We start from the raw sequence: 25,038 nt of genomic DNA, 5'->3' as shown, positions 1-25,038 counted from the left end.
ATAATAATTTTAGAACTTTGTTTCACTAGATGACCATCTTTTAAATATGCCTAGTAATTTGCCATGTGAACAAAGACCAATCACATTATGCTTTACAAAAATCACTTATATTCATATCATTTCCAATCAAGTGGAAATTTGCATTAAAATATACAATAGTATTGATAACTGTGTAAAATCTCTTTTTTTTTTACTATTTTTTTCCTTTTAAAGTTGGTGATTGAGGGTATGCTGAAGTTGTTCCAAAACAGTTACTGTTTTCTTGCTTTCAGAACTACTATTTTCCCTCTCTTTCTCTATCTTTCCAGTGTAGCTACCCTTCTAGTCATCTCAGTCTTACTAAATAGCCACTTTGTCATTGATTTATTCAATGAAATCATTCTGGGTGTCAATAACATCATAAATATACTAAGTTTGTGAAATGAGGGATAACTAAGGTATGGTTTCTGGGGTCAAATGAGTATGGAACACAGAAAATAATGATTAAAATACAAAATCAGAGACCAGAAGAGAGACACCTAATTAAAAAACCTGGAAAACCGTTTTTGTTTTTTTGTTGGTTGGTTGGTTGATTTGTTTGTGAGAAAGGAGTGCCGTTTGGGAAGGTAAGAATAGGGCAGAGACAGTGGAATCAATTGCTCTGGAAAATGGGATGGATATTTAAGAAATAAGAGGCTTAAGAAAGCATTGGGCTATTTTTGAAGAACTACTTGTGAGTATCAATTGGAATTAAGGCTTTTGAGGCAGAAGTAATTTGATAAAGGTTTATTGGAAGGCAAATGTGAGGATTAACCTAAGAAGACATACCAGCAAAGGTGAGAGTGCCCCACAGTCTGTTACAAATTGGGAAGCTCTTTACAGTGGAGATTAGAAGAGAGGAGGGCTCCTTGTACTGTAGTTGTCCTTTTTTATTTATGGTACAATACAGAAGTTACAAACATTAGCTATAGATTGCAACATGCGGGCTAAAATATCTAAGTTGGAAACAATCAGTAAAACCTCATGATTCAGAAATAAATCATCATCTTTTTCAATGTGGGTAGATCATACATTAATCAATACGTCAGTAATTTGAGGAAATTATGATAATATATATTTTTTTTACTCAGAGACAGAATGATTCCACGAATCACAAGTCCTTCCCAAGGTGGGTTGATTTGGACACCTGTACATTTTCAAAGGAAACTGTCAAATAGGACCTTTAGATTCACATTGGTATGACAGGCATGAGATGAAGCTGAAAGTAGGTAGAGAAGAACTCAAAGTATTTCTGCTTTGGGGTTTTACCAAAATTCTGAAGAAAATGGGGAAGCATTGAAGGTTTGTAAACAGCAGAACTGTGTAACCAGATTTAGATTTGGAAGGAAAAAAATCTCACTAAACACTTATAACACATTAATTGGAGGAAAGTTCCAAGTTCTGGACAACAGGTAAGAAACACAGAGCGAGGGGTTAGAGATAGAGAATGAATGAAAGAATCAGGGTTAGAATGAAGAAATATAAAACATTTAGGTTATGATGTCATCAAAACATGGGCATAAATTGGATATGAGAGATAATGAAAGGAAATTCAAATACGTTACACTCTACTGAAGTAACTTAGTAGAGAGTGGTGTCACTGACATGATCGCTATGGTAGTTACTGCTACAGAGAATACAGGAGCATTCTGGCTGTTGTACTAAGGGTATGAGACAGGTAATTTAAATTCTTTATATGATGGTTAAGTTGGAGGCAACTGGGATGTTTAGTTATTAACTGACTATAATTTTCTGAAAACATGGAGAGAAGTTTGGCATGCTTATATAATTTGCATTATCAAGTCTTAACAGTTGAGAGGAAATCATGAACATAAGTGAGCTAATTTAGGTAAGATAATTTCAATACAGAGAGGAGAGGAGAAAACCAAGGTGAATACCAAGAGTGGCACGGAAAGGCAATACGAGGTGCAGAGAAAAATTATAATGTGAGAATAAGCAGAACTCATGGTGATTACTGATTGAAGCAAAATGCCCAGAAAAAGGAGAACCATAAGGGCTTTCCATATAGATATATTTGTTTCACATAACTTTCCTAACAAAAGAGAGGAAAGCAGGATTATGGATGCGGAAAATTTGGTTTGGCCGAAAAACAGAAAAGTTCGAAGATGATGGCCTTGGTTTATTGGAGCGTGTCCATTTGTGTGTGTGCATGTTCATGGGAAGAAGCAAAACAAAGATGCTACCAGTGAGTGTGCAGGGAGTATGCAAAATTGGCTGCATGAAACAGTTTGCTGACCTAGACTACTAGGAAGGATCTGAATGCGGTAGTGAATGACTGAATGTCATCTGAAACCGCAAATAAGTATTGGTTCTTAGCTGAAAAATTATGTGTTTTTGTCCAGCTGTGTTCAGGGACTGAATATTGTCACAGAGAAAGCAAAAAGTCGACCTTACATAGATAGATGGATTACAAATTTGGAAACTGCCTGTGTAGGCTATGAAGACAGGTTAGATTAATGAGAAGAGTGGTTAGACATATATTGGCTTAAAATCCGTAATGAACTGATTCATTGGGGAAAAAGGAGAAAAATATTGTTGATAGGGTCATAATAGGAAAAACCAGCTTTATGATGAGTAAAAACATTTGGGATTTTTAAAGAAAGAGTATCAATTTAAAGTTTCTTCATTGTCTTTATTGAGTTGATCAGAAAGTATTATTGAATTTTCTTCAAAATATCTCTAGTACTCATGACTTCTTTACTGTTTATACTTTAATTTTTATTCTATTTTCTCAAAGTTGTCAGGTTTTCAGTAGGCACCATTGACACCTGACCCTTTCTACTCAATTCAACACTGATTCAGCAAGCATAAACTTGTGAGCTACCACTGATCTTATCAAAACATACCTTTATGTGGACATTATTGTCATAACAGTTTTCTAAACTTGATAGAAGATTTTAAGCCTCCTTTCCTTTTACATTACCTCTATCTGTGGACTGTACTTGTATTTTACTGATCTCTAAAGATCCTCTTACATTACATGTTGATAACTTCAGCACAGAAGGCTTTTATACTCTGAAGCCTTTTTTAATCTTACATTCCAACATGTGTTTTCTCCTAAAAAAATACTTCACCTCAAATTCAATCACAATAGGCCAGATGATTTCAATGCATTTATGATTTCCCAGTATTTTTGTACCGTGCCCAACAGTGTCTTGGTGTGCTTTATAAAGTAAGTTTCTAATCTTTATCTGCACACTCTGTAGTAACAAATAGATGTTGAAGTATAATGTTACAGTCTATTTTCCATGCATATACGAGACAGTAAATTACACTTGAGAAAATATACTTTCTTGAGAATTAGCTGGCTTCTTATTAACCAAGTTCCTTTGTGTAGCCAGTATAAATCAAGACTCCTCGTGACATACACAAGAGCATTAGAAGTCAGAATTGATGACTGGAGCAAGTGTGGATTTTTCAGTCATTGCATTGTAAATCTTTATCTAAGCCTGAAGATATTTTTCAGCCTACACTTTATTTAAGTGACTATAAAAGCTATTAGCTATAGTTACCATTAAATTCTTCAACAGTAGGTTATAAATGTTTCTTATAACCAGTTTATGGGAAAACTTACGTTGCTGATACATACACAAAAGGCAAGCCTTGATAACCCATGAGAAATGACCAGTCTGTGTTGGGCAAAAGTTGAAAACTGGAAAAAGGGTAAGACAATAATAAAAGCCTATGGATTGAATCTCATTCTAGTAGTCTTGATGAATCAGTTATGTAGTGATGAGAAAAGCACTACATTTCTCTGGTTCTGTTTCACTACTTGAAGAATGAATGAATTATAAAATGTAGCTTCTAAGATTACTTCTCTTCTCAATATCTATCATATGAATAATTTTCCAGCTTTAAAACTGGAAATATGTTCAGGTGATGGAAAGTAATAACAGGTGTTAATTATAAATATTTTTGATTTTGCATACAAAGTATACTACCATTTTCAGTCCTAGATGATTAGAAAGAAAATGTTGCCCTTTATATTCTCTGTTCATATTGCATTCAAAATTCTGTTATCTAGGTTGAGTAATACTAGACCTTCTGAAAAGCACACATTACAGATTTGGTAATAGAAAATCAACTCTCTATATAAAAGTGTCACGAATATCAAATGCAGATTTTTCAAAACATTTACTACTTGATGGCTTTCAAAACAATAATAAGAAAACGGAGATCAAGGGAAGATTCATAAAGGTTGAGATAGTGAGATATAAAGGTTGTCTCACTATTCACCTTTGATTTTCTAGTTTGATTCCATTAGTAGAATCTATACCTGTTTTTGGAAATCAATGTAATGCAAAAGTTGAAAAATATATCCATGGTGAAACACAAACACATGAAAAATATCAAAGTTATTTATCAAACATGTGATCCAGAAGATGTATATGGTTAATTTTTTAGTTCTTTTTTGCATAATCCTATGCTATTTCTTTTTATATATATATATATATATATAATATATATATTATATATATATTTTATATATATATATATATATATATATTTATATATATATATATATATATATGTACTTCAAGTTCTGGGGGCCTTAGGCAGAATGAGAAGGTTTGTTACATAGGTATACACATGCCATGGTGGTGTGCTGCACCCATCAACCCATTGACTACGTTAGGTATATCTTCTAATGCTATCCCTCCCACAGCCCCCGCCCCTATAGACCCCAGTGTGTGATGTTCCCCTCCCTGGGTCCATGTGTTCTCATTGTTCAACTCCCATTTATGAGTGAGAATATGTGGTGTTTGGTTTTCTCTTCTTGTGTTATTTTGCTGAGAATTGTGGTTTCTAGCTTCATCCATGTCCCTGCAAAGGACATGAATTCATCCTTTTTTATGGCTGCATAGCATTCCATGGTGTATATGTGACACATTTCCTTTATCCAGTCTATCACTAATGGGCGTTTAGGTTGGTTCCAGGTCTTTGGTATTGTGAACAGGGCTGCAAGAAACATACGTATGCATGTGTCTTTATAGAAGAATGATTTCTAATCCTTTGGGTATATACCCAGTAAGGGGATTGCTGGATCACATGGTATTTCTAATTGTAGAGGCTTGAGGAATTGCCACACTGTCTTCCATAATGGTTGAACTAATTTATACTCCCACCAACAGTGTAAAAGCATTCCTATTTCTCCACATCCTCTCCAGTATCTGTTGTTTCCTGACTTTTTAATGATCACCATTTTAACTCGCATGAGATGGTTTCTCATTGTGGTTTTGGTTTGCACTTCTCTAATGACCTGTGATGATGAGCTTTTTTCATATGTATGTTGGCTGTATAAATACCTTCTTTTGAGAATTGTCTGTTCTTACCCACTTTTTGATGGGGTTGTTTGGTTTTTTTCTTGTAAATTTGTTTAAGTTCTTTGTAGATTCTGGATATTAGCTCTTTGTCAGATGGATAGATGGCAAAATTTTCTCCCATTCTGTAGGTTGCCTGTTCACTCTTATGATAGTTTCTTTTGCTGTGAAGAAGCTCTTTAATTTAATTAGGCCTCATTTGTCTATTTTGGCTTTTGTTGCCATTGCTTTTGGTATTTTGGTCATGAAGTCTTTGCCCATGTCTATGTCCTGAATGGTATTGCCTAGGTTTTCTTTTAGTGTTTTTATAGGTTTTAGGTCTTATGTTTAAGTCTTTAATTCGTCTTGAGTTAATTTTTGTATAAGGTATAAGGAAGGAATCCAGTTTCAGCTTTCTACATATGACCAGCCAGTTTTCCTAACACCATTTATTATATAAGGAATATTGTCCCCATTGCTTGTTTGTCAGGTTTGTCAAAGATCAGATGGTTGTAGATATTTGGTGTTATTTCTGAGACTTCTGTTCTATTCCGTTGGTCTATATATCTGTTTCGGTACCAGTACCATACTGTTTTGGTTCCTGTAGCATTGTAGTACAGTTTGAAGTCAAGTAGTATGGTGCCTCCAGCATTGTTCTTTTTGCTTAGGATTTTCTTGACTATGTGGGCTCTTGTTTGGTTCCATATGAAATTTAAAGTAGTTTTTTTTTTCTAATTCTGTGAAGAAAGTTGATGTTAGCTTGATGGGGATAGCATTGAATCTATAAATTACTTTGGGCAGTATGGCTGTTTTCATGGTATTGATTCTTCATATCCATGATCATGGAATGTTTTTCCATTTTTTTGTGTCCTCTCTTATTTCATTGAGCAGTGGTTTATAGTTCTGCTTAAAGAGGTTCTTCACATATAGATAGCTTGAGATAATCTCTTGTGAGTTGTATTCCTAGGTATTTTATTCTCTTCGTATCATTTATGAATGGAAATTCACTCATGATTTGGCTCTCTGTTTGTCTATTCGTGGTGTATAGGAATGCTTGTGATTTTTGCACATTGATTTTGGATCCTGAGACTTTGCTGAAGTTGCTTATCAGCTTAAGGAGGTTTTGGGCTGAGACAATGGGGTTTTCTAAATATGCATACATGTCATCTGCAAACAGAGACAATTTGCCTTCTTCTTTTCCTAATTGAATACCCTTTATTTCTTTTACTTGCCCAATTGCCCTGGCCAGGACTTCCAATACTATGTTGAATAGGAGTGGTGAGAGGGCATCTTTGTCTTGTGCTGCTTTTCAAAGGGAATGCTTCCAGTGTTTGCCCATTCAGTATGATATTGGCTGTGGGTTTGTTATAAATAGCTCTTATTATTTTGAGATATGTTACATCAATACCTAGTTTATTGAGAGTTTTTAGCATGAAGGGCTATTGAATTTTGTCACAGGCTTTTTCTGCATATTGAGATAATCATATGACTTTTCATTGGTTTTATTTATGTGATGGATTATGTTTATTGATTTGTGTATGTTGGACCAGCCTTGCATCCCAGAGATGAAGCTGACTTGATCATGGTGAAGATTTTTGATGTGCTGCTGGATCAGTTTGCCAGAAATTTATTGAGGATTTTTGCACTGATGTTCACCATGGATATTGGCCTAATTTTTTTTTTCTTTTTCTTTCTTTCTTTTTTTTTTTTTTTTTTTTTTGGCGTGTCTCTGACAGATTTTGGTATCAGGATGATTCTGGCCTCATAAAATGAGTTAGGGAGGATTTCCTCTTTCTCTATAGTTTGGAATAGTTTCAAAAGAATGTTACCAGATCCTCTTTGTACTTCTGGTAGAATTTGGCTGTGAATCTGTCTGGTCCTGGACATTTTTTGATTGTTGGGTTATTAATTACTTCCTCAATTTCAGAACTTGTTATTGGTCTATTCAGGGATTCGATTTCTTCTTGGTTTAGTCTTGGGAGGGTGTATGTGTCCAGGAATTTATCAGTTTCTTCCAGATTTTCTAGTTTATTTGTGTAGAAATGTTTATAGCATTCTCTGAAGGTAGTTTGTATTTCTGTGGCATTGATGGTGATATCCCCTGTATTATTTTTTATTGCATCTATCTGATTCTTCTCTCTTTTCTTCTTTATTAATCTGGCTAGCAGTCTATCTGTTTTGTTGATCCTTTCAAAAAAACAGCTCCTGACTTCAAAATCTCCTTAAGCTGATAAGCAACTTCAGCAAAGTCTCAGGATACAAAATTAATGTGCAAAAATCACAAGCATTCTTATACACCAGTAACAGACAAACAGAGAGCCAAATCAGGAATGAACTTCCATTCACAATTGCTTCAAAGAGAATAAAATACCTAGGAATCCAACTTACAAGGGATGTAAAGGACCTCTTCAAGGAGAACTACAAACCACTGCTCAGTGAAATCAAAGAGGACACAAACAAATGGAAGAACATACCATGCTCATGGATAGGAAGAATCAATATCGTGAAAATGGCCATACTGCCCAAGGTAATTTATAGATTCAATGCCATCCCCATCAAGCTACCAATGAGTTTCTTCACAGAATTGGAAAAAACTGCTTTAAAGTTTATATGGAACCAAAAAAGAGCCCGCATCTCCAAGACAATCCTAAGTCAAAAGAACAAAGCTGGAGGCATCACGCTACCTGACTTCAAACTATACTACAAGGCTACAGTAACCAAAACAGCATGGTACTGGTACCAAAACAGAGATATAGACCAATGGAACAGAACAGAGTCCTCAGAAATAATACCACACATCTACAGCCATCTGATCTTTGACAAACCTGAGAGAAACAAGAAATGGGGAAAGGATTCCCTATTTAATAAATGGTGCTGGGAAAATTGGCTAGCCATAAGTAGAAAGCTGAAATTGGATCCTTTCCTTACTCCTTATACAAAAATTAATTCAAGATGGATTAGACACTTAAATGTTAGACCTAATACCATAAAAATCCTAGAGGAAAACCTAGGTAGTACCATTCAGTACATAGGCATGGGCAAAGACTTCATGTCTAAAACACCAAAAGCAACAGCAGCAAAAGCCAAAATTGACAAATGGGATCTCATTAAACTAAAGAGCTTCTGCACAGCAAAAGAAACTACCATCAGAGTGAACAGGCAACCTACAGAATGGGAGAAAATTTTTGCAATCTACTCATCTGACAAAGGGCTAATATCCAGAACCTACAAAGAACTCAAACAAATTTACAAGAAAAAAAAAAACAACCCCATCAAAAAGTGGGCAAAGGATATGAACAGACATTTCTCAAAAGAAGACATTCATACAGCCAACAGACACATGAAAACATGCTCATCATCACTGGCCATCAGAGAAATGCAAATCAAAACCACAATGAGATGCCCTCTCACACCAGTTAGAATGGCGATCATTAAAAAGTCAGGAAACAACAGGTGCTGGAGAGGATGTGGAGAAATAGGAACACTTTTACACTGTTGGTGGGATTGTAAACTAGTTCAACCATTATGGAAAACAGTATGGCGATTCCTCAAGGATCTAGAACTAGATGTACCATATGACCCAGCCATCCCATTACTGGGTATATACCCAAAGGATTATAAATTATGCTGCTATAAAGACACATGCACACGTATGTTTATTGCAGCACTATTCACAATAGCAAAGACTTGGAATCAACCCAAATGTCCATCAGTGACAGACTGGATTAAGAAAATGTGGCACATATACACCATGGAATACTATGCAGCCATCAAAAAGGATGAGTTTGTGTCCTTTGTAGGGACATGGATGCAGCTGGAAACCATCATTCTTAGCAAACTATCACAAGAACAGAAAACCAAACACCGCATATTCTCACTCATAGGTGGGAACTGAACAATGAGATCACTTGGACTCAGGAAGGGGAACATCACACACCAGGGCCTATCATGGGGAGGGGGGAGGGGGGAGGGATTGCATTGGGAGTTATACCTGATGTAAATGACGAGTTGATGGGTGCAGCACACCAACATGGCACAAGTATACATATGTACCAAACCTGCACGTTATGCACATGTACCCTACAATTTAAAGTATAATAATAATAAATAAATTTAAAAAAAAAAAAAAAAAAAAAGCTCCTGGATTCATTGATTTTTTTGAAGGGTTTTTCATGTCTCTATCTTCTTCTGTTCTTCTCTGATCTAGGTTATTTCTTGTCTTCCACTAGCTTTTGAATTTGTTTGCTCTTGCTTCTCTAGTTCTTTTAATTGTGATGTTAGGGCGTCGATTTTAGATCTTTCCTGCTTTCTCTTGTGGGCATTTAGTGCTATAAATTTCCCTCTACACATTGGTTTACGTGTGTCCCAGAGATTCTAGTATGTTGTGTCTTTTTTCTCATTGATTTCAAAGAACATCTTTATTCCTGCCTTCATTTCATTATTTACCCTGTAGTCATTCAGGAGCAGGTTGTTCAGTTTCCATGTAGTTGTGCAGTTTTGAGTGAGTTTCTTAATCCTGAGTTCTAATTTGAATGCACTGTGGTCTGAGAGACAGCTTGTTATGATTTCCATTCTTTTGCATTTGCTGAGGAGTGTTTTGCTTCCAATTATGTGGTCAATTTTAGCATAATTGCAGTGTGGTGCTGAGAAGAATGTATATTCTGTTTATTTGGGGTAGAGAGTTCTGTAGATGTCTAATAGGTCTGCTTCTTCTAGAGCTGAGTTCAAGTCTTGGATATCCTTGTTAATGTTCTGTCTTGTTGATCTGTATAATATTGAAAGTGGGGTGTTAAAGTCTCCCACTATTATTTTGCATGAGTCTACATATCTTTGGAGGTCTCTAAGAACTTGCGTTATGAATCTGGGTGCTCCTATATTGGGTGCATACATATTTACGATACTTAGCTCTTCTTGTTGAATCGATCCCTTTACCATTATGTAAATACCCTTCTTTGTCTTCTCTGATCTGTGTTGCTTTAAAGTTTGTTTTATCAGAGAACCAGGGTTGCGACCCTTGCTTTTTATTTGCTTTCACTTTGCTTGGTAAATCTTCCTCCATCAGTTTATTTTGAGCCTATGTGTGTCTTTGCATGTGAGATGGGTCTCCTGAATACAGCACACCGACCGGTCTTGACTCTTTATCCAATTTGTCAGTCTGTGTCTTTTAATTGGGGCACTTCACCATTTACATTTAAGGTTAATATTGTTATGTGTGAATTTGATCCTGTCATTACGATGTTAGCTGGTTATTTTTCCCATTAGTTATGTTGTTTCTTCATAGTGTCTTTGGTCTTTATAATTTGGTATGTTTTTGTAGTGGATTGTACAGGTTGTTCCTTTCCATGTTTAGTGCTTCCTTCAAGATCTCTTGTAAGGCAGGCCTGGTGGGGACAAAATCTCTGAGCATTTGCTTGTCTGTAAAGGATTTTATTTGTCCTTCACTTATGAAGCTTAGTTTGGCTGGATATGAAAATCTGGGTTGAAAATTCTTTCTATTAAGAATGTCAAATATTGGTCCCCACTCTCTTCTGGCTTGTAGGGTTTCTGCCGAGAGATCTGCTGTTGATCTGATGGGCCTCCCTTTATGGGTAACCTGACCTTTCTCTCTGGCTACTCTTAACATTTTTTCCTTCATTTCAACCTTGGCGAACCTGACAATTATGTGTCTTGGAGTTGCTCTTCTCAAGGAGTATCTTTGTGGCGTTCTCTGTATTTCCTGAATTTGAATGTTGGCCTGCCTTGCTAAGTTGGGGAAGTTCTCCTGGATAATATCCTGATGAGTGTTTTCCAATTCTGTTCCTTTCTCTCTGTCACTTTCAGGTACACCAATCAAACATAGATTTGGTCTTTTCACGTAGTCCCATGTTTCTTGGAGGTTTGTTTGTTTCTTTTCACTCTTTTTCCTTTAATCTTGTCTTCTCACTTTATTTTATTGAGTTGACTTTCAATATCTGATATCCTTTCTTCTGCTTGATCGATTCAGCTATTGATACTTGTGTATGCTTCACAAAGTTCTTGCGCTGTGTTTTTCAGCTCCATCAGGTCATTTATGTTCTTCTCTAAACTGGTTATTCTAGTTAGCAATTCATCTAACCTTTTTTCAAGGTTTTAGCTTCCTTGCATTCTGTTAGAATATGCTCCTTTAGCTCAGAGGAATTTGTTACTACCCAGCTTCGGAAGCCTACTTCTGTCAATTCGTCAAACTCATTCTCCATCCAGTTTTGTTGACTTGCTGGTGAGGAGTCGTGATCCTTCGGAGGAGAAGAGGCATTCTGGTTTTTGGAATTTTCAGCCTTTTTGAGCTGGTTTCTCCCCATCTTTGTGGATTTGTCTACCTTTGTCTTTGATGTTGGTGAACTTCGGATAGGGTCCCTGAGTGGGTGTCCTTTTTGTTCATGTTGATACTATTCCTTTCTGTTTGTTAGTTTTCCTTCTAGCAGGCCCCTCTGCTGCATGTCTGCTGGGGTTTGCTGGAGGTCCACTCCAGACCCTGTTTGCCTGGGTATCACCAGCAGAGTCTGCACAACAGCAAAGATTGCTGCCTGTTCCTTTCTCTGGAAGCTTCCTCCCAGAGGGGGCACCCACCAGATGTCAGCCAGAGCTCTCCTGTATGAAGTGTCTGTCGGCCCCTACACGGAGTTGTCTCCTAGTCAGGGTACACGGAGGTCAAGGAACCACATGAGGAAGCAGTCTGTCCCTTATTAGAACTCGAATGCTGTGCTGGGAGATCTTCTGCTCTCTTGAGAGCTGTCAGGCAGGGACCTTTAAGTCTGCTGAAGTTCCGTCCTCAGCTGCTCCTTTCCCCAGGTGCTCTGTCCCCAGGAGATGGGTGTTTTATCTATAAGTCCTTGTCTGGGCTTGCTGCCTTTTTTTTTTCCCCCAGAGATGCCCTGCCCAGACAGCAGGAATCTAGTTCTTTATAAACAGATTTGTTTTATTAGAGCCTTCCTCAGAAGTTACTGGTGGGGTGCAGTGGCTCACGCCTGTAATCCCAGCATTTTGGGAGATCAAAGTGGGTGGATCACGAGGTGAGGAGATCAAGACCATCCTGGTTAACGTGGTGAAATCCCGTTTCTACTAAAAACACAAAAAATTAGCCGGGTGTGGTGGCAGGCGCCTATAGTCCCAGCTACTCAGGAGGCTGAGGCAGGAGAATATCATGAACCTGGGAGGCGGAACTTGCAGTGAGCCAAGATTGGCGCCACTGCACTCTAGCCTGGGCGACAGAGTGAGACTCCCATCTCAAAAAAAAGAAAAAAAAAAAAAAAAGAAGTTACAGTGAAATGTAAAATGGAAAGTGTTCCATAATTAAAGTTAGATTTTGTACATTAGTTATTAAAAAATAATCCTTTCCAGAATATATTTTTAAAAATTATTTTAAAAATTTTACTTTTTTTGCTTCTGGGCTTTAAATACACATGAAACTTTCGTGATATTATGTAGTTCCAAGAAATGTTGTTAATGATGTCTGTACTTTAAAAAGTCATATCCATAATACGAATGATTCTATTTTATAGCATTATGCAAATTTGTTTTATTTCCAAGCTTTCAGTCGTTTTTTCCCCCAAAGCTAGCACCAAAGTTTGCTTTGTAAGAATATCAAATCAAATTTCCACTCTCTGAAACATATTGTGTGAGTTAGAAAACTTTCACATAAACAAGAAAATAATTAAGGCAGCAAAGGAGACCATTGCTTATGACCCAGGCCAAATCATAACATGACTACAACCAGATAACAAATGCTGCCATTTTCTAGTTTGGGATTTAATTTATTTACTTTTTTTACAGAATCATGCCCTCTAATTATAATAGGTAGGATGATATGGACTTGAAAACAATCTCTCTTGATTTACTCAGGAGATACTTGTCTTGACTATACAAAAGTTCCCAGGCTCTAAGAATCAGTAAACCATAGTATTTTTCAATAAAAGCAGACATTGCTTTTGTGTTTTTTAAAATCCTGCATCCACTTGACGATAGTTAACACCTACAGCACTAGTCAGTCTACCATTTTTGTTATGTCATCCACCCATTTGTTCTAGCTCCTAAAGTTTCTTCTGGGTTACACTTATATTATTAAATAATAGCACTGTGTAAAGTATTAGGTACCAAGTAATTGCTCTGTAAACATATGTAAGTCTTAACAATGACAGGTAGAACAAATTTAAAAAGTGTTTCATTCAAATTAAAGGTTTCTTCTATTTCTATTGCTATAAAATAAATGTCGGTAACAATAATAACATACAGTCTATCATTAATAGAAAAGAGAAAGAGAAATTGCAGTGCAATTGTGCACATTCAAGGTAAGAATAAATAAACTTTGAATTCCAAATGTAAAAAAATCTTAATAGAAACACTCAATATTTATTATGTAGACACATATACACATACATATACATACAAGCTATAGAAAACACATACTCTATATAACGGTTCATATATTTTGCCTAAATATACAAAACTGTTTTCTTTTTGGACTCAACTTACTTTTACTTCACCAAAGATGCCAACATACCTCCCACCGCAGAGATTTGTCATATGTTGACAGTTTGCCTACAATTCATTTTCCACTCATTTGCATCATCTCATTTTTATATGACTAGATAGATTCCATCTTTCATGATTTGCGGTAAGCATCATATCCTTAGGAAAGCCTTACCTGGCTAGCAATCTAGACACTTTTCCTTACTATTAAACATTTCAGCACGAGATTTGTTTTCTTCATAATATCTATTAAAATTGATTATCACGTGTTTGTATTTTCACCTATAGAGTTGCTGTAGTCACTAATATATAGTCATCAACTTGTACAGAATCTGTTATTTAGCAGGTTCTGAATAAACATTAATCGTATAAACAAAAATGTGAATCTAATTGTGTGTATATTATGTTATACATCACAGATGTATAATAATTCTTTGTCATTTGGGGAGTGACAGGGGATTATTTGAGAAGTGCAGCAATTTATTTCACTGTAACATACTTTACTGATAGTTTATAGGTCTTAATAGGTACAGTTTGCTATCTGCTTTTTCAGGAGTACTCAGTAAAGAATATTTAGAAACAAAATAACTCCATAAAACATCTGTTTGTATCTTACTATTGTTCTGTTCAGTGTTGATTGGCTTGTCCTTAATTCATTGTGATCAAGCCTCATGCAGAGAACTGAGAAGAAATGAAAATGAAATATATTGCACTATGTCATGAGCAAGGTTTTACATATTTAATGGATAAAAATCATACTTGTACATGTGTACTCAATTTTGTTAAGTGAACGCAAGACTTGTCTTATTGAGCCTTACAAGTATAATAAAGAAAACTGTGACATTATCAAATTGATTTATTTTTTTCTCAGTTAGTTTTCTTTACTCCACATTGAATTTCAATTGTTTAATTTGTGCAATTGGAAAAGATGTTGAATTTTAAGCAAATAATTTAAAAATGACCAAATCCAACATGTTCTTTTCCATTTGTTTTATAATACTGGTAAAAATTACAATTAACATAATTGCTTGTTATTATTATAAATTAATTTATTTTTGTTATGATAGCCAAGTTAATAGCAAAATAACTGCAAAAATATTTTTAATCCAGTAGTCTAATTATCATTGTGATGAAAAACAAGAGTTTGCCCCAGAATATGTTCAAATTTTTAAGCATACATATCCTCTAGTCTTTTTTATATTCCTATATATAGTTTCTTATATTTATATACCACTATTCACATGTTCTGCAGTCATTTTTGTCAATATTATTTTTAAACAAGATCATAGCTCTGAGTTAAAATAAGTGGCATATTTAACAGAAATAATATATTTTCCAAGGAAAACTCACCCTAAAAAAATTTGAATTAAATCTATGTTTTTAAAAAAGAAAAAAATTCAAACAAGTACACCACAGAATTAACTCAAAATTCATATTACTCCTACCCGGTTTCTGTATCACTCTTCTGATTTAACAACATTTAACGCTTTGTATTTCAATTATGGGAATTTTCAATGAAATTCTAAAAAAAAATCTTTTATTTTTCCTGCTTGATTTATCAACTTTAGACTATTTCTATTTACTTCTTGTGAAGTATAAGAAATTCTGCCTTGTGAGACTTCTTTTATTTTTCCAAACCTTTTATTAAATTATTTTTGTTTTTCATACATTTATCCTCTAATTTTAAGTGATATGCTTAAATCTGTATTTCTTATTTCTCTAAATAAAGACAGACAGACTGGATCTCAGGCTTCATAAGATGAAAAACAAACGAACAAACAAATGAACGCTAATACCCCTACTTTTAGCTACCCAAATTCTCCCCAATTCGACTTCTAACTTCAGATACTCAGACGACTAAAATCCATTGATAAGATTTATCAAATTTACAGTTCCTACTCCAATAAAATTTAAAATGTCTGCGTTTTGCAATATTTTGATTCTAAAATGAAAAACAGAGAGCATTTATATTGTTAATGTAAGTTTTTTTTAATTACAGAACACAACAATGCATAGGGAAGAAAGCATAAGCATAAAGAAGAAGGTCTAATTTTCACACAGATACTGCAACATTTTAAAAAGAGTAATCTATTTTTAAGTTAAATATATTACATTTTATTGCACTAAAACTCACGTTGCATTTGCATTTTGGTTCATTTGGATCACAGCGTTTTGTGCAGCTTTTTTAAAAAAAAAAAATTCTGATTACTTTGACCTTTTCCTACTTGGCAGAAGCAGCACAAAATTTTCTCACACTACTGATGACATTATCCACATTATTTATCATAGTACTAAAAAAATGTTTTACATATTACTGATTGCTTTCTAAAGGGGCTTGCCCATTTGTTCTTGGATTTTTTTTTTTCAATGGAAGCTCCTGTTTTCCATTATTCATCTTTTTAGAATTCCTTTCTCATTTTGCTAGAGCATATGTTCAAGTTTTTTCTGTTTTCTACAAATAACAGATATGGTCACTAACACTATACTTTGTCTATCTATAAATATATTTTTATTTCCTTTGGTTTTAGTTTTGCTAGTTTATGACTGTGGGTTCAAAGTTATTACAGTCAAGATTCTGGAGATATTTCTGCATTGTTTTATCACACATCATCCAATATTGTTCTCAAGAAGTCTGACGTTCGTATGAACCTTCTTTTTGGCCATAGTGATTTGAAAACCTATTACTTATGATTTTAAAAGAAGGAATTTGGGGCTCCCACCACCCTGCGACTACCACTGCCCCCCTCCCCCCAACTGCCCAGCAACCACCGCCACCGCTGTGGCCTGTGAGGACCGTGTGAGGACCGGCTGTATGATTAGGCCACAATCTTCAATGAGTAAACATATTCCTCAGATTTGTGGTGTTCTCAGTCACACATGGGCAGAGTTTCTGAAGGGCAGGCAGAGATTACTACCAGGCACACAGCCACCTCTATGCAGACAAGTGAACTGTAGGGAACGCCCCATAAGAATGGTTATCCTGGACACAGAGGTGTTAAACTGAGACCCACAGAGCATTTTACAAGAGTTATCACCTAGATGGGGTAAACCTCAGTGCCCTTCCTTTCTGTTGCCTCAGTATTACTGGATTGAAGAACTACTGCTTCTTGTTAAGGCGGTTCATTTCATTTATTATTACTTACAACTTCATATTCAAAGCACTGAAAATTTCAAGTGGAGTATATTGAAGTAGACTTCAGTTTCATTGCATCATTTCTGTACTGAAATTTTAAAATTCTTTCATAAACCTATTGAATGTTTTCTTTTTTAAACTAAATTAACATGATTTGAGTGAACTGCCCAGCTTCTGTGGAAACCACACACAAGAACATGAGATTTCTTATTATACACCCTCCAATTAATGTGACCTTAAACAAATTTATAGAGGAACTTAAGAATTATGGAGTTACCACAATAGCGAGAGCATGTGAAGCAACTTACGACACTACTCTTGTGGAGAAAGAACGTATCCATATTCTCGATTGGCCTTTTGATGATGGTGCACCACTATCCAGCTAGATGGTTGATGACTGGCTAAGTATTGTAAAAATTAAGTTTCGTGAAGAACCTGGTTGTTGTATTGCTATTCATTGTGTTGCAGGCCTTCAGAGAGCTCCAGTACTTGTTGCTTAGCATTAATTGAAGGTGGAATGAAATATGAAGATATAGTATAATTTATGAGACAAAACCGGCATGAAGCATTTAACAGCAAGAAACTTTTGTAGTTGGAGAAGTATTGTCCTAAAATATAGCTGCTCTTCAAAGACTCCAAAGGTCATAGAAACTACTGTTGCATTCAGTAAAACCGGGGTGCCTCATACTAATGCTTTGGAAGTGGAACTTGAGACGACCTAATTTGTTATACATATTAGACAACATGTTGGCTCAGTGAATATGTCTAACGAATCTTCTGTAGGAGTATTGAAAGGCACTTTTACCAGGACACATGCTAGACAGATTTGACAATCTCTGTGTTTCGGTTAGAATCAAACTATTTGGACACTTGGCAAAAGATTTCTGACTGTCAGTATTTAAAGTGTGCTTGTCATTTATACCACTTGACCTTTCCTGAAATTGTGCATTATTGAGCTATGTCTTGTTTAAATCTATTCCCATGCCAGAATCTTAACAACATACAAGAAATTTAAGAAGGTTAGGTGCCAAAATACCCCGCATAGTAATTGTATATTTTTAGTATCATACAGAACTAAAATCCCAGGAACTATGCACTCTAGGCCTTAATGTGGTTTATTCCTTCAATCTTTTCAAACATTGAAAGTAGGGCCTACATGGTTATTTGCTTGCTCACTTCATGTTTACACCCCCCACATCAGGTTTACTTAAACACTGATTTTTTTTTTTTTTTACCAAGTCTTACAGTGATTACTTAACCTGTATCTATAAATCTTACTTTGTGCTGTTATGTAAAAACCTCCATTTTGAAAATCTACATTATACGGAAGTATGTATTTAATGTCTTCAGATAAAACAGCCTTACAGTTAATGTAATGTTTACACTCCGAGATACAACTTAACAGGGAGGGCTGGAGAACAGAATGGGAGGGGGCTATTAATTATTTTTAGCAAAATATTGTCTTTGTCTTGTGCAGAACATGTAGAATATGCTCTTTAGCTTAGTAAATTTTTTTAAAGGTAGAGTTGCTTTGTTATTGTAGCTAAAACAATTCTTATTCATAAAATTTCTGAAATTCTTGTAATATTTTTCCATACTCATCAGAAGTTGTTTACCAACTTACTTTTGTTTGAATTGTGATGTTTTTCCCTTTTCTTCTTGACTTCTCCTGCAAAAAAAAAAAAAAAAAAAAAAAAAAAAAAAAAAAAAGAAGTGGGTTTCTGCTAATAAATTGAGCAAATATCTAATATTTTATATTTCTTTTGAGCTATGTAACTTAATATTTGGATACCTGATGATTTGTTTTATTATGTAATTGATAAATGGTGATGTGCATTAGTATTAGTTCAACTATATATTTATACTGTCTGGGGCTATGTTTTGTAGTTCTGTGGGAGAAATAATTTGTCAGTGTTTACCAGCTTTTAAAAACCTACTGTGAGAGCCTAAACATCTAAATAAATAATGAAATGCAGAAAAAGGGGGGTGGGAATGTTTACATGTTTTCTGTGAGGTATTTAGTCAACACAACACATTTAACCTGATGTCATGTTTTTTTCTGAATAATTTGTTTCTAATATTTTCTTCATATTTTCTCCCTCCACTTTATATGTTTTCACTTTAATAGTTGGACATACTTGGATTGAACTTCACATCAATCAATTTTCTATGATATTTTCTACCTAACTGACTTTTGCATCAGATTCAGAACATTTTATCAATGTTACCTGACAAAACTTTAAAAGTTAAAAAATTTAATTAAATACTTTTAAAACAATTTTAGACTTAGAGAAGAGTTTCAAAAATAATATGTAGTTCCACCCTACCTTTTACCCAGTTTTTACTTCTGAGGGTTAGTCTTTCATTACGTTATGACAATTATCAAAACTAAGGAATTAACTAGTAAAATAGTTTGTTTTTTATATAATAGTATGTATTCTTATTTTTGTGTTGTATGAGTTCTTTATAATTTTGATTGATAAATCCTTATGAGATATATGGTTTGCAAATATTTTTTCCAGATCCTTAGGTTGCCTGTTCATTTTGTTGCTTAAAACAGACAGACTTAAAACAGTGTCTGTCTGTCTGATTTGAAAGTCATCTTCTTTGTTATGCAGACAATTGTTAGTTTAATGTAGTCCCACTTATTTTTGCTTTTGTAGCCTAAGCTTTTGGTGTAATATCCAGGAAATGACTACCAAGGCCAATGTCAAGGAGATTTCTTCCCAGGTTTTCTTCTAGGAGTTTTATGGTTTCAGGTATTCCATTTAGATATTTTTCCATTTTGAGATGATATTTATGTACAATATTAGGTAAGGGTCCAATTTTATTCTTTTGCGTGTGGAACTTCAGTTTTTCCAGTACTATTTATTGAATAAACTTTCATTTCCCTGTTACTTATGCTTGGTGTGCTTATCAAAAATTAATTCACCATATCAGATTTGTTTGGATTTGTTATAGGGCTCTAGACTCTCCTCCACTGTTGTATCTATCTGTTTTAATGCCAGTATCATACTGTTCTGATTACTATAGCTTGCAAATTGAATTCAACAGTGTATCAAAAAGATTATACATCATGATGGAGTAATAACACATGGATTTGCACACCTATTTGCATGTGTTGTCAGGCTTAACACACGCAGATCAATCAGTGTAGTAATTACATTAACTAACTGAAAGACAAAAACACATAATCATCCCAACTGACACAGGAAAACATTCGGCAAAGTTCAATAACTTTTCTCAATAAAAGCTCTCAAGAGTTTATATACAGAAGGAAAGTTTCTCAACATATAAAAGTCATTTATGAAAAACCCACAGGTAACATCATAATTAATAGTGAGAAACTGAAAGCTTGTTATCTAAGATTTGATACAAGGCAAGGATACCCACTCTCATCACTTCTATTCATCATAGTACTGGAAATATGATCAAAATCAATCAAACATACCTATATACATACATACGTAAATACATGCATACATACACAAATGGTATTTACATTGGAAAAAAAAGAAGTACAATTATCTCTCTTTACTGATTACATGATCCTATATGTAGAAAACCCAAAAGCCTCCACCAAAAAGAACTGTTTAAATTAATTAATTCAGTAAAGTTGTAAGATTAAAAAAAAAAAAACATCTACAGTATTTTTATACAGAAATAACAACCTAGCTAAAAAAGAAATGAAGAAAACAATCTTATTTATGATAGCATCCAAAAAATAAAATAAAATAAAATACTTAAGGATGAATTTAGTTAAGGAAGTAAAAGACCTACACACTGAAAACCGTGAAACATTTATGAAAGAAATTGCAGAGGATGGAATAAATAAAAAAGATATTACATGCTCATGCATGAAAACAATTTATATTGTTAAAATACCCATAATACCCAAATCAATATAAAGATTCAACACAGTCTACTCTCAAAATTTCAATGACATTTTTCACAGAAATAGAAATAAGCAATACTAACATTTGTAAGCAACACAAAAGGCCCTAGCTAGCCAAAGCAATTCTAAAAAAGAAAAAACAAGTTGGAGGCACCACACTTCCTGATTTAAAATTATAGTACAAAGCTATAGTCATAAAAATGTATATCTTTCTTTTATTGCCTTTTACTTTAATTCTCTTATGTTCAAAGCACATTGCTTGATTTATAATATTATAAATTTGATGATTTTTTTATAGCCCAGAATAAAGTCAGTATTGGTGAATGTTTCATATATACCTAAAAAGAAAGCTTATTCTACCTTTGTTAAGCGAAATGTTCTGCAAAAGTCAGCTCTAGTTGACTGTTATGGTCTAGTGCTGTTATGGTCTATTTTAGCCTGTGTTTTGTTGTTGTTGTTGTTGTTGTTGTTGTTTTTCTGTTTTTTTTTTTTCTTTCACTGAAACTGCCCTATCAATTACTTAGAAGTATTGAACTCCTTAAATATAATTGGGCTTTTTCTATTTCTTTTTCACATCTACCTTTTTTATTGTGGTGGGGAGAGTTCTGTATTTAGTTACATTCACATTTCATTATTTCATCTTGGAAATATTATATCCTTTACCCCTTTATGTTATTTGAAATGAAAGGTACTTTGGCAGTCATCTTTAAAGATGATACTTTAAAATACAGTATCATCTTTATTTGTTAATGATTGTATTATACATCTTTCTCCTTCCTTTTTCATTCATGTTATTTGTTGTTTCTCCTTATATTTAAAGTAGGATTCTTATAGGCAGCATATATTTGGTTCTTGGATTTTTACCCAATCTGATATTGTCTTTTACTGGTTGGGGAGCTGAGCTAGATTTGAGGTTACTGTTGCCATAGTTACGCTCTTCAAATTTCGGTAGTGATAACTTGTGTTTAGGGACGGGGTTAGTTTTCCAGAGCAGTGCCCGCTAGACTTTTTTTTAAGTCCTCCCTTTGTGCTATGCCTCAGAGAAAGCCTCTTGGCATGCCTTTCTTTACCTATTACTCTGAGCAATTTTCTACTGTTACTTCCCATTCAATCCTTGGCTGTTTAATGGTGGAAGGGTCAGTGGGGATTGAGCATTCCCTGTTACTCTGAATAAGCCTCAGTTTTAGGCAAGTTTTACATACCTAAATCTTAGGCTGAGGCATGATATGTTCTCTTTGCCCTTCCCAAGCTGTCTTTCTGTGTCCAGTGTTTATTCCTGACAATCTCCCAGAAAGTTTTTTGTTTGTTTGTTTATTTGTTTTTCTGTTTCATTCCCATAGATATAATGAGTTTTAAACTTAAGGGTGACAGTGTTTATTGACCCTCCCTTTACAAATTATATAGGGGAAATATTAGGGAGCCAAAGCTACAGGATCTGGGTGGAGTTTCTTGCCCTGCCCACAAAGGTGCTGCTTCCTCTTCTCAGATCTACATGATATCGGACATTTTGATGTTTATGTGAAGGCCTAGATGGATTTGTTCAGAAAATACCTTTCAAATAATAGCGACTTTCCCAAATTCTATGACCTTTGAGGGACTCCACACTTGGCTTAAAGCAACTTCACACTTGGCTTAAAGTCTAACACATTTGGCCTAAAGCAACTCACCAACTATTCTAGTAGAGTTCTTACAAGTCTATGGTTTATCTACCTTAGCTAAGTATGTGAGCTCACCTCTTCTCTCCCTGCAGGTGTCTGTCTTTCCTTAGACTGGAGGCTAGGTCTTTGCTTTGTTTTCCCATAGGTTTGGAGGAAAAAAATGAATTTTAAGTTAATCTAGCGCTATTACATTAGAAAAGTGAAAGTGACGCTCCTTTTAGCTCTCTATATTCCTGGAGCAGAAGCTGGAAGTGTTGTATAAAATATTTGTAATTTCCAGAAATCTTTTTTGTTCTCTGACACTTTTGCCTGTGATTAGCAATGTGATTTTGCTCTAAAGATACTTTCTGTTCTCTAATCTCCCTAAGAATATTGATAAGAATTTAAAATACAATATTATATGTCCCAAAGTATTTCTTTTTCTCTAGTATTATTTGTTCTATTTGTTCATCTCATGTCTTCTATCTTATTGTTTTATTTTTCTTTACTGCTGCTTTTTGAATTTCTATCTCTAATTATAAACTAAGGTTAGGATACTTAATGAAAATAATTTTACCCATATTCTAGTTACTTTCTCGGTAGTCTTATGCCTGGAATGAAAGACCTGCTTAGAAGTTATTTGTACAAATTTAGAAAAATTTTTACTTGAATGCTTAGCTGGGCAGGTTGCAATGTACTGACATTTTCTCTAAAACCAAAATAAGATAAGATTTACTTTGAATTATCGACATGTATATTTAGAGGCCTACTCCATTTCCTAGGAGACTTTTTTACTTCTTTAAAAAAAAACTTTACTTTCAATAAGAAGGAAAAAAAATCACACTCCATCAGTGACTCTGTATTACAAAATTCTATGTATCTGCTAACTCTAAATATATGAAGTGTCTCTAAAAAGTTCATGAAAATTTATATTATGAAAAAGCTATGCATGGATTTTAAAATTTTTTGCACCAAAATGAACTGGTACTAATTTGTTATAACTTGTCTGAACAAGATCTAATCTGAGGCACTAAGCAGAATAAGATATCAGTTTGAGAAGATCCCCTAGCAGAGCAACATAGATTCCACAAAAATTAAAGCAAGAACTAACATCAAACTTATGGTGAAACTTTTGTGGAAGAATGGTGAAATCATGGATGGTTTACAAAATCTTTATAGGTAAATGCCGCCAAAAAATCAGCAGTTTAATAATGGATAACTAACTGATAACTTGTAAGAAGGGGCCAGACAATGTTGAAACTGAAGTCCTCAATGACGGGTCAGCCACATCAACTTGTGAGAAAAAAAAATTAACCTTGTTCATGTCCTAATTGAGGAGAAAGCAATTACTAACAGCACAAACGCCAGTCTGCGCAATGTAGGGAGACCCCATCTCTACAAAAGATTAAAAAAAAAAAAATTAGCTGGTCCTTGTGGTGCTTCCCTGTGGTCTCAGCTACTCTGGAGGCTGAGTTGAGAGAATCACTGCAGTGAAGCAGCAGTCAAGGCTGCAGAGAGCTATGATTGAGCCGCTGCACTTCAGCCTGGGTGACAGAGCAAGGCTCTGTCTCAAAAACGAAACACCAAGCAGCGTAAACAATAGCCAACACCACAGACATTTCGGTAGGTTTAACTTACACAATTCTGACTGAAAAATTTAACTTGGGAAAATCGTCTATTTGATGGCTGCCAAAACCACTGCAACCCAGATCAGCTGCAGACAAAAGCAGAGCTTTCAATGGAAATTTTAAACATCTGAGATCAAGAGCCTGAAGAATTTCTTCAAAGAATTTATAATAGGAGGTGAAACATGGCTTTTCCAGTATGATACTGAAGACAAAGCACAATCAAAACAATGGCTACCAAGAGGAGGAAGTGGTCTAGTTAATGCAAAAGCAGACTGGTCCATTGCAAAGATGATGGCAACAGTTATATGGGATGCTCGAGGCATTTTGCTTGTTGATTTTCTGGATGACTGAAGAACAACAATATCTATTTATTATGAGAATGTTTTAAGAAAGTTAGCTTTAGCAGAAAAAACACATGGAAAAGCTTCAACAGAGAGTCCTTCTCCACCTTGATAATGCTCTTGCTCATTTCTCTCATGAAACAAGAGTAATTTAGTGAGAATTTGGATGGGAAACTATTAGTTATACACTTTACAGTCCTGATTTGACTTTATCTAGCATATCTTGTTTCCTAATTTAAAAAAAACATATATGTAATGGTTAACCATTTGTCTTCAGTTTGTAATGTAAAAAGATGGCATTTAAATGTTTAAATTCATTGATGGGGTTAAAGTTATTTAGGGATAGACTAAAAAGCTGGTATTACTGCTTTTGAAATTGCCTTGACCTTTATGGAGTTTATTTTGGGAAATAAAGTTTTATATTTTTTATTTTTATCTTCTAATTTTATTTTTTCACAAATATTATAAAGTTATCTTATACTTGAGAAGCTTGAGTAGAAGAATGGGTTTTACGACTAGTGGCGATTTTTCTTGTGCCTCTTTTGGTCTGCTGGTCTGCAGTTTTCTCCAGTTTGGTTTAT

General features: G+C 34.6%; 1 pseudogene; it reads left to right on the top strand.

Annotated features, from left to right (window-relative positions):
- The first annotated feature begins 17,105 nt into the window (after positions 1-17,105).
- Positions 17,106-17,626, top strand: LOC126957390 (protein tyrosine phosphatase type IVA 1-like; annotated as a pseudogene).
- The last annotated feature ends 7,412 nt before the right edge of the window (positions 17,627-25,038 follow it).

The sequence above is a fragment of the Macaca thibetana genome, chromosome 6 (genome assembly GCF_024542745.1).
Source record: "Macaca thibetana thibetana isolate TM-01 chromosome 6, ASM2454274v1, whole genome shotgun sequence".
In the NCBI taxonomy this organism is placed as follows: Eukaryota; Metazoa; Chordata; class Mammalia; order Primates; family Cercopithecidae; genus Macaca; species Macaca thibetana.
Note: the sequence above shows the minus strand (reverse complement) of the source record. Positions and strands in the feature narration are given on the sequence as shown.